The sequence below is a fragment of the Lactuca sativa genome, chromosome 9 (assembly GCF_002870075.4).
Source record: "Lactuca sativa cultivar Salinas chromosome 9, Lsat_Salinas_v11, whole genome shotgun sequence".
Taxonomy (NCBI): Eukaryota; Viridiplantae; Streptophyta; class Magnoliopsida; order Asterales; family Asteraceae; genus Lactuca; species Lactuca sativa.
The window spans coordinates 48,964,622-48,978,760 of NC_056631.2; positions in this window are offsets into that span (position 1 = coordinate 48,964,622).

Here is a 14,139-nt window from a genome sequence, read left to right on the forward strand (position 1 = left end):
TTCTTGCAAAATGGGTAGAGTTTCTGGATCCAAGACCTCCTCTTCAGGCGAAGCAACTTCTAGCTTCTTCAACTCCTTCAAAATGCACAAAGATGAACCCAAAATCTCACACACTCAATAATGGAATATAGGACTCAATTTTAGGGTTTCTGGACATAAGAAGTTGATAAGGAGGCTAACACATGGGACTTAATGACATTATATAGGGCTTGCACCATAAAATTAGGGTTTTGGGATCTGACCACGTACGTTGTGTGTACCACTTTGTACGCTAAGCGTACGTGGATGCCTCCATGGTCCATAATGATTCACTTACACCCCGCGTACACCAACCTTACACCCAGCGTACTGCCTCATCAAGCCCATCCATGGAAGCCCAAGTCTTCTAAGCCTAACAACAACTTTCATGATTAAAAAAATAATTAAATTATTAAATAAATAATTAATACCTTGGAATCATTGGGTGTTACAAATGGAGGGGGAATGTTTGTGATTTAGTGTTATCAACATGTTTTAGTATAGTTGTTATTAATATTGAGATAGGCTGAGTCCTATTTTATTTACTGAGATTGGAGGTGCGGGGTGCACATTTAGAGTGATTAATATCAGATGGGGATACGGGGGTCCAGGGCAGCGCCTCTGGGTATGGGGTTTCTAGGGGCAGCGCCCCTTGGTGGGGTCTAGGGACAACACAGGTAGATCCCCTTACCGGATTTTTATATCGGGTATGACTCCAACCATGCATTTTCCCACCAAAACTCACTTGATGACATCACGATGATGCAGGCATTAGTATGTCCAATAACTACCTGTTTTGGTGCCAAATATGCATACAACCACCAATAACTACCTTTCCTTCTTGTATAAGAACATTCTTCATGTTCCAAAAACCAAGTTACAAAGAGATACACTCCAAACCTATTTATTAAGATTTCATTCTTAATAATTTAGATTGGTTCATCTTCGATTATCCCACTTCTGAATTCGTGTACCCTACGCAAAAGGGGCGAATTACAGATTTTGGAAAGTGTTTGTATACACGATCCTTTAATCTATCCAAGTTTGTATTTATTGTTATTTCTGATTCCTAATTTCTAACAATCAATCAAATAAAATAAATATGTTATTTACTGATATGTTGCATTAAATATGTAAATACAAAGATTTTTCAGTTATGCTAAATATCTATGTAAATGGTCCTTAATGTTTTTCTTGTGCAATATAAGTTTGTAAACTTGCTAATGATTTTTCAGTTATGCCAAATATCTATTTTTCTCGAAGTTTAGTGTAACATCCCAACTCTCGGGTATAATATTTATTTATTTATTATTGAGATGATTGAGTAACTCGACGAGTTGGATGCCCCAACTCGTCGAGTATAGACGGATTGGCCACGTGGGTTTTATGACCAACTCGTCGAGTCAGAGGGACCAACTCGGCGAGTTGGCGCTGTGAGAAGAAACCCTAAATCTTCGGGGTTTGGTCCTATTTAAAGGACCTTAAGCCCTCATTTCCGCCTCACCAGCCACCTTACTCCCCTGTGTGAAACCTTAATCATCTATATTGATCTAAGAGAGAAAGAGAGCTAATCTTTGGGTATTTTAGTACACTTTTGGAAGAGAAGAGAAGAGTATCAAAGAAAGAAACGAGAAGAGACTGTTGGATCTGGTGTTATTTCATCTAGAGCTTCTGTTGAAGGTAAAAAGACTCCACCTTGCTCATTAGTTTGATTAGATCTCATTTTATGGAGTTTTAGGGCTTATTCCATCTTTCCTTGAGGCTTTGAGTGTGTTGAGTTTACCAAGAGATTGAGACTTCAGATCTAGACCTTGTGAGGTCCCTAGGTCCAAAGGTCCCAGCTTTATCCAGCTAATAGAAGAGCTTTCATGATTAATACCCTAAATGGAAGTTGTTTTGGCATTTCAAGCCCTAAGTACCATGCATGGACGTAAATCTTGCAGCTTTACGTGGTATCTCAGCCTTGGGAGGCTAGATCTACAGTTTGGGGTTGTAAATCTGCCTTAAAATGTCTGAATGAGAAAAGGGTCTGGAGGGACTCGATGAGTCAATAAGCTGACTTGACGAGTCGGCTAGGGTTTTCCCCGACGAGTCTGGACATGAGTAACTCGGCGAGTTGATGAGACAACTCGACGAGTTAAGTTAGGTTTTCACGACATTTCTGAAAAAACGAGGGGACTCGACGAGTCACATAGTTGCACTCAACGAGTCGGGTCAACATGGAATGTTGACTTCTGTTGACTTTAGGGTTTGGTCAAGACAGTGATTATGGAGACCATGGAAGGGTAGAATAGTGTTTTACCCATTCCAAGAGATTACAGAGAGAAAATAATTTGGTTTATTTGGAATTGTGATTTAAGTGTTAATTAGAGATAATTATCATATGTGTTAGGCAGAGGCTAGATCAGTAATTCATGTACAAGGTCTATTTTCTTACTTACTAGGTGAGTCTTCTCACTATACTTACCTTGAGTGGTAATTTTGTGTGACCGGAGGGTCTTGTATGTTTTATTGAGTATTGTGATATCCTGCATTATGTCTTTGTGATTTATGTTGTGTATTATGTTGAGCTTTACTGAGTTAGGACCAGAAGGTCCACCCGAGTTGTGGGACCGGAGGGTTCCACTGAGACACATCGACCAGAGGGTCTTACTTGAGATATAGCCATGAGAGGCTAATGAGATATGTGTGATATTTTGGGGAACTCACTAAGCTTCGTGCTTACCGTGTTATGTGTTATGTGTTTCAGGTACTTCTCAGGATCACGAGAAGGCGCCGACTTTATTGTATACATGGGATAGAGTTTATGTTTTGAGGATCCTAGATTTTATCAAAAACTTTATGAATTTGTGTTATTGACAATTTGATAATGGTGGTTTTCGGTTTGTGATATTGAGAATTTTGTGGTTTTGAAAATGAAAAATTTGTTTGAAAATTTACGATGTTACAATTAGCAAGTTACTTGTTGACATGCTAACATGGCCTTGGTGACATAACAAAGAAAACTCATATTGACATTTATGTGGCTTTGTATTATATTTTTCAAGAGCTAGTCAATGTATGCACTTTGAGTTAAACCTATAAGTCACCTTGATCTCTATCTATAGATCTTTATACCAAGAATATAGGAGGCTTCACCCAAATCCTTCATTGAGAAACATTTCTCAAGTCAAGCATTAACCCTTTTCAAAGAAGGAATGTCATTTCTAAATAGCAATATGGCGTCCATGAATAGAAGTAGGTATCTGTCAATGCTCCCACTTGCTTTCTTATAAATACAAGGCTCATCTACATTTCAAATAAAACCAAACTCTTTGATTTTCTCATTAAAGAGAATATTCTAGTTGTGAGATGGTTGCTTTAATACATAAATAGATCTTTAAGCATACACACTTTATTAGGATACTTTTGATTGACAAAACTTTTAGGTAGAACCATATAGACATCTTCAAATAAGTGTTCATTAAGAAAAGCCATTTTGACATTCATTTTGACATATCTTATAGTCATAATATGCTTCTATGGAAAATAGTATTCTTATAGATTTGATCATCACCATTGGAGAGAAGGTTTCATCATAGTCAATACAATGAGTTTGATTGATACCGTTTGCCATAGGCCTAGCTTTATATGTTTGTATATTTCCATAGATGTCGCTTTTCTTCTTGAAAACCCACTTGCTCCCTATAGTCTTATTGTTTAGAGGAAGAGAAACCAAGTCTCATACTTGATTATCATACATGGATTGCATCTCAGTGTTCATGACTTCAAGCTATTTGTTAGATTTAGAATCTAACATAACATTCTAGTAATTGATGGGTTCATCAGAGCTAGGGAATGTGTCGATGTCTTCGATAGACGTTGAACCCTGTAAAAGGGGGTTAAGGTGCGTGGCTACTTGAAATTGATCCAATATCAGCTAGGAATGAGAACTAAATATTCCATATAAGGGGTGTTGATACCTTTATTGTTACAACACATTTTAAAGCCGTGAGGGAAACAAATTCCATAAGGGCTTTGCAGTTAAATGTGCCCAGGCGAGAGCAATTCTAGGATTGGCAACCCACTAGGAAATTTTCATGTCAGGAGCACAAGACGCAGAATATTATGATACATTCTAAAGAGAGATGCTACAAATGCTATCAGAGCTAGGGCACGGGTCGATATGTTCCATTGAGATGTTCAACCCTATAAAGGGTGAAGATGGGTGGCTACTTGCACCTGATTCCACATCGGTTAGGAATATTTAATAAACATTAATTATAAGGAGTGTGGATACCTTCTTTATCAAAACGCATTTTAAAGTCGTGAGAACAGTAGATCCTCTAAGAACGTTATGGTTATACATGCATGGGTGGGAGGAAGGGTGACCTCCCTAGGAAGTTTTCCTATAGGGTGGCCCAAAGCTGACAATATTATGATACATGTTAGAGGAGGATATTAAAAATGGTATTCGAGCTAGGGCACAAGTCGACATCTTTGGCAAGGACATCAAACGCTGTAAAAGGGTGGCTACTTGCACCTGATCCCATATCAGCTGAAAATGAGAACTAAAGATTTCTTATAAGGGGTGTGGGAACCGTCGTTGTAACCACACGTTTTAGAACGATGACGATAACAAATCTTATAAGAACTCTGTAGTTAAATGTGTTCTTGCGAGAGCAATTCTTGGATGTGTGACCTATTGGGAAGTTTTCATGTTGGGAACCTAATGGGGACAATATTGTGATATATGCCAGAAGGTGGATGTTAGAAAAAGTATATGAGGGATTTATTTCCTTGTTTAAGGAGATCTTAAATGATCTTTTACGAGATCATTTATCATATCCCTTTTTGACTCGTTAGTTCCAAACTAATTTCTAATTAATTCATGTTAGTTTTTTTATTTGCTTCAACCTTATTGTAACGTCCCAAAAATTACAAACAAAATTTTCAATTTACAATATTAGTTAAAATCATTATTTTAAAGACATTGAGTAACATATGTTTGTTGAAACCATACATTATAAGAGTTATGTTTGCAAAACTACAGAAACGAATATCTTCAATGCGTGCGTAAAGTCACGTCGAGCTCTTCCCACGAACGAACAGCAAAATGTTTAATCCATAACTGTAAGCTTAAATCTTAGTGAGTTCCATAATATACCACATATTCTATCACACATACAATGTATCCACATAAGATCTCGGCTCTAGCCTCGAGCAACCAAATCTCCTAACCACATATATGCATCATATGCAACAGACCCATCTCAAGAGTGTAGGGGCCCAACCCAACTCATATAACGGGCTCCACCCAATCATACATAAAGGGGACCTACCTAACTATACATAATGGGCCTCGCCCAACTATACATAACGGGCCTCGCCCAACTATACATAATGGGACCCGCCCAACCTCCACTACTAGGAGCCATCTCCTGGTCTTCCATACAACACGTAAAGTCGTGTGTAGCCAGGGGTCAGATAGATAGTCGAACATATGATCCAACCAAGAGCAAAAAATCAGATAAGAACATCACAATCAAGCATTAAACCAAGAGTTCTCGGGCAAGACAACTTAGACTGCATAGGACTGAAGCTATCACTACCACATAACCATATAACATAAGCACATGTTTAACTAACATTGTACATTCCCTTGGAAACTAGCCTTCCCTAGTTACCTTGGAAAACTTACCTCCAACAGAATCATACGATCAACAGTAAAGACCCTAGGAGTCTAGCATCAAATTCATCGAGTGCTCTTAGATGCAATACATAACAAGGACTTTCCTTAGGCCACTAGCATACTTGTACTCTAATAGTACCTTTATCCTAACATGCAAAGGATATAGAATATGATATGTAGAATAGTGAGAAAAATCACCTTAACTGATGAACCGAAGAGGAAAAACAACACTCTCACACCTTGAAGCACTCGATCCCACGAGTCGCCTAATCACCAAAAGAAATGAATCCTCACTTAACAACCCAAATCCTCCAAGTTTGACCCCATGTAAAAATGGTCAAAAGTCAATGGTCAAAGGTCCACAAAGACAATGCTATGTCATGGGCCATCCTTCGCTACGTCGTGGGAACGCAAGGTCAAACATTCAACATGTAATACATTGCCATGATATGGCAATGCCGGGATAAAAAATTCGTGATTCTGAGCACCGACACATCGTTGCAAACCCTTGGCCACGTTGTGGGTTTTGGAAAAAATGAAAAAATCTCCATTAAGTGCTTAATTCTTTTAGACCAAGTCCCATAATTTTAGATCTAGTTCTTTTTACTGTCTTAATGAATAAAGTTTCCATCTTTACCCATTAGGACTCCTTCCTAAAGCTAGATATACAACCCTAAGTTTTTAATAGCATAAATTTGTCTTCAAAACATGCATGACATCAAGAACAAGGTCAAGATGCAAACTTTCATAATCCAACAAGATTATGAGATGATAAAATAAGCTAAAAAGGTGTTGGAGTTCACTAAAATCCAAAGCACAGGCTTACATGGACCAAAAAGGGACATACATGATCAAACTAAAAGATCTAGAATACTAAAGTTCAAGATGGAAGCTTTTACTCACAATGGTCCAGAAATGAAGTTCTTTTTCTAGATCTACACTTGAGCTTTTCACCAAAACACTTTGCAAGAAACTTGGTCTTCAAACTCCACACAAAAATATGAGAAATGAGTCTTCAAATAACCAAGAACATCAAGAACACTTGAAGGGGCTAGGTTTTCCAAAATGGAGGTTGGAGGCTTACGGTGCTTAAATATGGAGAAAACCTTAAAAACATGGGCTTGGGCTTCAACGTTACCCACATTGTGCCCATTCGATTTCTACGTTGTAGTGCCTACCCAAAACATGCATTCTTCATTTTGCTTGCCATGTCGTGGCACTCTATGCTCCATGTCATTGCCATGGTTTTCCCTATAAAACCATGCCTTTGACTCCCTTATACCATCCACTGATCCATTCTGTGAAATGGGTGTTACCATTCTTCCCTTTTTAAATTAGATTTCATCCTCGAAATCTGTCCTTACTTATAACTCTTAACCATCCTCCGAACCCCTTGTAGACTCTTCTAATCCCACTACCTTCAACATGATTTAACGCCACTCAGATTGCCATATGTTGCTATAGACAACACACAAACTCTCCAAGCCAAGTGCATAAGCTAAACCGAGCGGGAACTTCCAAAATTCATACCCTAACAAACAGTCGCGGGTTTGCATTCTAACCGACAACCCCTTTTTCTGAAACTAATACCAAAACAACCCTTAGCGATAAACATTCGACCCAATGAAGAACGAAACCATTACCACTAACTAAAATTTAAGAGAGTTACTTCCCATCTATGTCTGAAAACTCCAAAGCCAAACCTAACTCCCAGACATGTAGTGCCACCCAAACTTCAACCATGTCGACTGAAACGCATAAATATGATCCGACCAAGGCCTCCCCAATCTTGCTGACCAAGAGGATTCCCCAAACAAAATCCCAGTAGGCAAAGACTAAAGTAGTCTATGCTTCAAGCATTGTAACACCTCGATCCATGTATTTTCTGTTTATACCCTTAGGATGAAATTACATTAAAATTTGGTCCCTTGGATCACTAAGTGAAGTAGTTGGGGGTCAAACCCTAATTTAAACAACATTATCTCTTCAAGACCTCTTCCCTTATCATCCTCCATCCCCCAAATCGTCCCTTGCTAACCCTAGTCCATTGTGTGAGTGTTTTGCGCTTCATAGTATGCTTTTGGTGATCTTGAAGGAAGAAGAATGAAGTGGAATCAACTTGGAAGCTCAATGCATCTTGGATCCAGAAGTATCTTGCTGTAACGCCCGTAGATCCGGGCTAGTCAATTTAGAGACGATAAGCATCAAAAGTGACTTTTTGATAAAATAATATTTACAATGAATAATCTTAACAAGGTTGTAGTGGTTGTGACAAGGATTCCGGATATATAAAGAATGCCAAAATCCGACTTATAACGAAGAAGTTAAGATCGGTCGAAGTTTCGCGACAGATCTGGTACGACACTACGTTACGTAAATAGTTAATTTACGATAGAACGATTTTTAGCCTTAGTGATCTAACCGAAAGTCGTAGAATATGTTAAACCGAGAGCGTGCATAAAAACAACGTCTAAATCTGACTTCGTATAAGGAAGTTATGATTTTTCTAAGTTTCAGTTTAACAGTATGCAGCCCAAAGTTCAAATATGAGATAGAGTGATTTCTAGCCGAAACAATCTAAACGAGAATCGAAGATCTCGTCGATAGTAATGCAGCGGTTAAAGGACAGACGAAAACGGACGTCAGATAAAGAAGTTATCAATTTCTAACAGAGTTTTCCTGTCCCGGCCTACTAAAAATAATATAATAAAAATAAAGTCAAAATTAGCCGACGGAATATAATTGAGAGTTGTAGATCATAATCTAACCTACGCGTGGATATAAAGAACGTCGAAAACGGAGATCGTATGTGAAAGTTATGATTTTATGAAGTTCGAGACATGCAAACCGAGGCGTATCAGAAGGGAACGCCCTGCGTTTAGTGTTTGGCTCCGGAGTGGCCATGTCGATGATGAGTCAACGGATAAGAGATAGGTTTCAGAACACCGCTCCTACGCGCAACGTTCGGGTGGAACACGCTGCGTTCAGGGAACGCCCTGCGTTCGAGACCATATTTACCCTATAAATAGATCACAAGGGCTGCTGAGTTTGGTTGCCAAATTTCTTCTCTCTCACCCGTATTACCTCGTTTTATGTGCAAGCTATACCCCCGAAGCCCTGGTATCATCCCAACACCCGAAGCAAGTCCCAACACTTCGAAGATCCCGAGAAGAAAAGAGTTTTTGAGCCGAAGCTTTGCCCGCGAGAAGCCCGGTTTGTGAAGATATCCCGGTTTCATCAAAGACTACTACTTGAAGAGTTGTAGTGCTGTCCGATAATCGTCTTATCAAGTGTGTGTGTGTGTGGTTACTTTCTTCTAACACATAGATATGAAGTATTTGCTATGAAATACGTGTTACGTGTTTATATATTGTTTGTTTACTTGAGATGGATGTTGAATCAATGTTTTATACCGGTTTTTAAATGGTTTAAACCGTATATGTAATTTTTATCTACAAATATGTTGGGTAAAACATGGGTAGACGAAATAGTTGGTGTGTGATGAAGGATGAATTTGAGGATGAGACGAAGGATGATATAGATCGTGAGATGAGGGTGACAGGTGAAAATGAGTGAAACCTTTACCCAAATGATGGCCCCGTCATTCAGCAGAGTAGGGATGACAACCCCGGACTATTCTAGATAGTCCAGTGGAACACTAGCAGGCTTTCAACTTGAAGGTGTTGTGGACTTGATGTTCACCGGTGTACTTTAAAAACCCTGGAAGCTATGGAATCAGTGCCTTATATAAGTATGATGGTAGCTATGGATTTAGTATTGTGTAGATGAACCTCGGTAGCTATGGATTTAGTACTGTGTAGATGAACCTTAGTAGCTATGGATTTAGTACTGTGTAGATGAACCTTGGCAGCTATGGATTTAGTGCTTGTTGTATAAACCTCATGCAACAATGGACTTTGTGCGAATTCCTTAGGTCAATCCTTAGGAATGAATGAAGGAAGGATAGTTGATTCTTAGGGTAAAACCTTAAGAAATAAAGAAGATAATGGGGATGGATAATTGGGTTGATTGTTTGATGGATAAATATAATAATTATATAATTGTGGGTTAAAAACCCCATATGCTCACCAGACTCCCAAGCTTGACCCACTCAGTTTTTCTTTGTATTACAGGTAGTGGCACTAGAGCATAAGTTGGATGACTTATCAAGATATTTAGGATTATAGATAAGTAGTTGTAAATAACTGTTATAAGGTCTATTTTGTACTGTTTGTGCTTTTGGTCTGTATCGGAACATGACATCCCGATATTTTGTCATTTAATGAAAATACGTTCCTTTTAAGAAATGTTTTGATAAATTATTATCATATTTTGTTTTAGGAACAAATTCTGCAACTCTTTTAATCAAATGATTACTTTGATTTTATAAAACAAAGCATAAACAAGTCAGTCTTTTCTGGCCGTGATTTTGGGGATGTCACATTTGCCATCAAAGCATTAGTTTAAGCGAACTAGGAATTTGTAGGATTTCTAGACTTAAACTTAGAAAGCTAAGTGATGATTGTGAGATGATTGTCTACCATATTTAGACACAAGCACTAGTTTATTTTAGGAAAGATGCCTAAAATGCTTTTATGTGCTAAATGCTATATGTTTACCATATATGCTATTAATTGTTCGGATCTATGGTCTGTTGCCGACCAGATCTGGAAACCTTATATGTTTAGGATTCTAAGCATACGGATATGATATTAGAACTAGCATGTAAACGTTTCGGAGTGATAAGGATGATTTGAATATCTATCGTTAATGAGGACTTAAATTCACCTTATTCGGTGTATAGATCAAAATGGCAAGAACAAGAAGCGGAGTTGGAAACACAAACGAAAACATGAATCAACCACTTGTGGTTGTGCAAGTAGTTGTGGTAGCAACAGTACCTGAGCCAATGACAATGGTTGGGGTACAAACGATGATTCAAATGATGTTGGATCGTCATATGGAGGAAACTAAATGTTTGCTTTAGCAGAATCATGAAGAACTTTCAATGATGATTGAACAACCCAAATTGAATGAAGGGAAATCAGAAGGAGGAAACTTCAGTGGGATTGTTGGTCAAGCCAACCCACCGATTGTTAGGCAAAACATTCAGGATGGAGGAAATGACGGACGCGGGTGCAAGTACAAGGATTTCATGGCATCCAAACCGCCATCTCTATCTGGAAGCCCGACACCAGTGGAAGTTATGGACTGGATCTACGAGATGGAGACAATGTTTGAGAATTGTGCGTGTAGCAACAGACAGAAAACCGCTCTCGCTAAAGTCTAGATTGTTGAACTGGTGGAAGCTACTAGCTGGTTCGATGCCCAAGGGAGTAGCTAGCAAGATATCTTGGGAATATTTTGTGGTGCAACTAAAGATGCAATATTGCTCTGAGCAGTATCTTCTGGAAATCAACAATGAGTTCTAGAATCTGAAGAAGGGAAGATTGAGCGTCACCGAGTACGCTACTAGTTTTACGGAGAAAATGAAGCTTGTCCCCTACCTACTTCCAACAGAACTTTCCAAGGTCAACAAGTTTGCCAATGGATTACCAACGAACTTTGGTCCAATGGTCAAGCAAGCAACCACTTTATAAGTCGCCATCTAGGGAGCCAAGAATGTTGAGACCCAAATAAGGGAAAAGGGTCTGGAGAAAGCTGAAGTTGGCAAGAAGAGGAAGCTTGAAGAATCCTCAAGACCTGATAGTAAGGGAAAGTTAGCAAAGTGTAACTTGGATGACCAGAGGTATGGAGCCAAGTGGTGTGAAAAGTGCAGGAAGAAGCACTTTGGAACATGCAACGAAGAAGTAACCTTTTACAAATGTGGAAGGATCGGCCACTATTCCTCGAATTGCACACAAAATGATAAGGTATGCTACGGAAGCGGAGGCAAGGGGCACATGTCTAGAGACTGCCCAAAGAAAAATGGGGCCGCAAGGCTAGACACACCACCAAAGCCAAGGGCATTCCACATGATCCTCGACGAAGCAGACAATAACGCGAGGAATCAGGAATAGGATTTCATATCCAAAGATCAAATTATGAAGTAACAATATAAATGGTAACATGTGGGGTAGCCTATTAGAGGCATAGTATAGGGTGAACTTGAACCTCTGTGTAATAGTTTCAGGAAATAATATAAAACTGGTTTTGTTTTTTGATGTATTGAGTGACACCTATCAGAAGATATCGAAGGTGGTATCTTGCCTTTAGTTTATGTCTGATAAAATAATAGTATGTTTAAAGGAGTACGGTACGTCTGAAGTACATATTTGATTGGCAGGATGATGGAACAGTTGGCGTAATTCCTGAAGTTTTCCCATCGCCTGGAATTTCCATCACCAACCGAGTTGAATTAGAATTGACGATTGAAGATGCGCATGGAAGAAGTCCTAGTAGAATCTAGGAAAAATTTTATGATTAATTGGACATATTCGTATGTGTTAAATTGTTTTGTGATTTTAGGACTTAGGGACTGCGAGAAAATACTTGGGACGAGTATGAGTAGGTGTGAATAGTAGTAGAGATCTATACTACTGGAAGCACAGGACTCACGCTTGGATCAGGGAAAGTCACAAGGTTACCAAGAAGCCAGTGATTGATTCCGTTTTTATTCACGTATGTCGTTACCATTGTTTCGGTAATGACTAAGAAGATGATTGATATTCTGACCCTAGTGGTCATATCAAATTGAGTCCGACTATGATGAGTTTGTTATGTGGTTTGGAGAACCAAGTTCGATGTAGCATCTGACTCAAGCCGGAAGATTGAAATCAAAGCGATCAATTGTATCGCGCTCGTTGTTAAAGAAGTTAGTAGCTAGAAATGCTACATACTAAAAAGTGATTATATCACATTAGAGTATGAAGGAAGATATATTCCATTCTGGAATTTGACTCTAAGAGACTTGATTCTAAGTGTTGCATCATACGATGAGAGATCATTAGAACACGTCCCATCGGTCCGTTACAATAGATAAAGAAAAGTACTTATCCTAAGAAGAAGAAGAAGGGGTCCTCAATAAGGATTTATTTTGTAACTCGAAGGTTACGATTGAGCGTCCAACATAGTACGAAGAGCAGATGCAAGAATGAGCATCGCCTGCAGTCAAGATGTCCAAGAGTTAGATAATCATTCGAAGAAACATAGAAGTTACGATTATTACCTAGGATGAAAAGATAACGTATGGAATCTTATACAAGTCCTATTTTCGTTAATGATTTCGGGACGTAATCATCCTAAGGGGGAGATAGTTGTAACGCCCGTAGATCCGGGCTAGTCAATTTAGAAACGATAAGCATCAAAAGTGACTTTTTGATAAAAGATTATTTAGAATGAATAATCTTAACTAGGTTGTAGTGGTCGTGACAAGGATTCAGGATGTATAAAGAATGCCAAAATCCGAGTTATAACGAAGAAGTTATGATCTGTCAAAGTTTTGCGACAGATCCGGTACGACACTATGTGACGTAAATAGTGAATTTATGATAGACCGATTTTTAGCCTTAGCGATCTAAACGAAAGTCATAGAATACGTTAAACTGAGAGGGTGCATAAAAAGAACGTCTAAATCTGACTTCGTATGAGGAAGTTATGATTTTTCTAATCTTCAGCTAAACAGTATGCAACCCAAAGTTCAAATATGAGATTGAGTGATTTCTAGCCGAAACAATCTAAATGAGAATCGAAGATCTCGTCGATAGTAATGCAGCGGTTAAAAGACAGACGAAAACGGACGTCAGATAAAGAAGTTATGAATTTCTAATAGAATTTTCCTGTCCCGACCTACTAAAAATAATATAATGAAAACAAAGTCAAAATTAGCCGACGGAGTCTAAACAAGAATTATAGAGCATAATCTCACCTACGTGTGAATATAAAGAACGTTGAAAATAGAGATCGTATGTGAAAGTTATGATTTTCTCTCACCCGTATTACCTCGTTTTACGTGCAAACTATACCCCCGAAACCCTCGTATCATCCCAACACCCGAAGCAAGTCCCAACGCTCGAAGATCCCAAGAAGAAAAGAGTTTTCAAGCCAAAGCTTTGCCCGCGAGAAGCCCGGTTTGTGAAGATATCCTGGTTTCATCAAAGAATACTACTTGAAGAGTTGTAGTGATGTCCGATAATCGTCTTATCAAGTGTGTGTGTGTGTGGTTACTTTCTTTTAACACATAGATATGAAGTATTTGCTATGAAATACGTGTTACGTGTTTATATATTGTTTGTTTACTTGAGATGGATGTTGAATCAATGTTTTATACCGGTTTTTAAATGGTTTAAACCGTATATGTAATTTTTATCTACAAATATGTTGGGTAGAACATGGGTAGACGAAATAGTTGGTGTGTGATGAAGGATGAGTTTGAGGATGAGACGAAGGATGATATAGATCGTGAGATGAGGGTGACAGGTGAAAATAAGTGAAACCGTTACCCAAACGAT